The following is an 830-nucleotide window of genomic DNA, read 5'->3' on the forward strand; positions in this document are numbered from 1 at the left end:
AACACATTTATTTTAGAAGATCATGTCAGCTAGCTTTGTGAAATAATAGCTACTAGTTTGTACAACAATGTGACTTTAAGTCGCCTGCACTGGAGAGCTTTAATATTATATTTGTTTGATAGCAGAGCATTTAAAGAGACTTTATGGAAGTGGATGTATGTTGAGCAGGGTCCAAAATTAACAAGTGTTAAATGCCAATTTGCCAGTATGTCTTTTAAAGTTAGTTTAAACTTAGTTTCACAGACACGGAGAAGCTTGTGTACAATATATTTATTTTCAATGAGCCAGTGTTTGTTATTTTAGTATCATTGGTACACTATTATAGTTTTATTAATATTTTGAATAAGTTTTTATTTTTAGTTTTAATTTTAGTTAAAGTTTTAGTAATTTTGTTCTGTGTTTTTGTCATTTCTATTATTTTATTTTATTTTTATTTTTTTTATCTCTATATAGTTTTGGTAACACTTTATTTTAGTGCCCTAATTACACGTTAAATTATGCATAATTATAAGTAACTAACCCTAAACCAAACCCTAACCCTAACTGTAACTCTATAGTAAGTACATGTATTTAATTAATAGTAGTCAGTACTTATTTGAGTAATTACAATGTAACTACAGCATTGTAAAATAAAGTGTAACCCTAGTTTTTATTGCTTTTCATTTCTGTTTTAGTTATTTAATACTTTAGGTTGAACTAAATGAAAATGAGAAATGTTGCCTTGGCAGCCAGCTGAAATAAAGTTTACATTTTTTATATTTTCAGTTAATGTTTTTTTATGGTTTTAGATTTAGTTAACAATTATAACCCAGAAATGAAAGGAAAAAAAA

Source organism: Chanodichthys erythropterus, chromosome 18 (genome assembly GCF_024489055.1).
Source record: "Chanodichthys erythropterus isolate Z2021 chromosome 18, ASM2448905v1, whole genome shotgun sequence".
In the NCBI taxonomy this organism is placed as follows: domain Eukaryota; kingdom Metazoa; phylum Chordata; class Actinopteri; order Cypriniformes; family Xenocyprididae; genus Chanodichthys; species Chanodichthys erythropterus.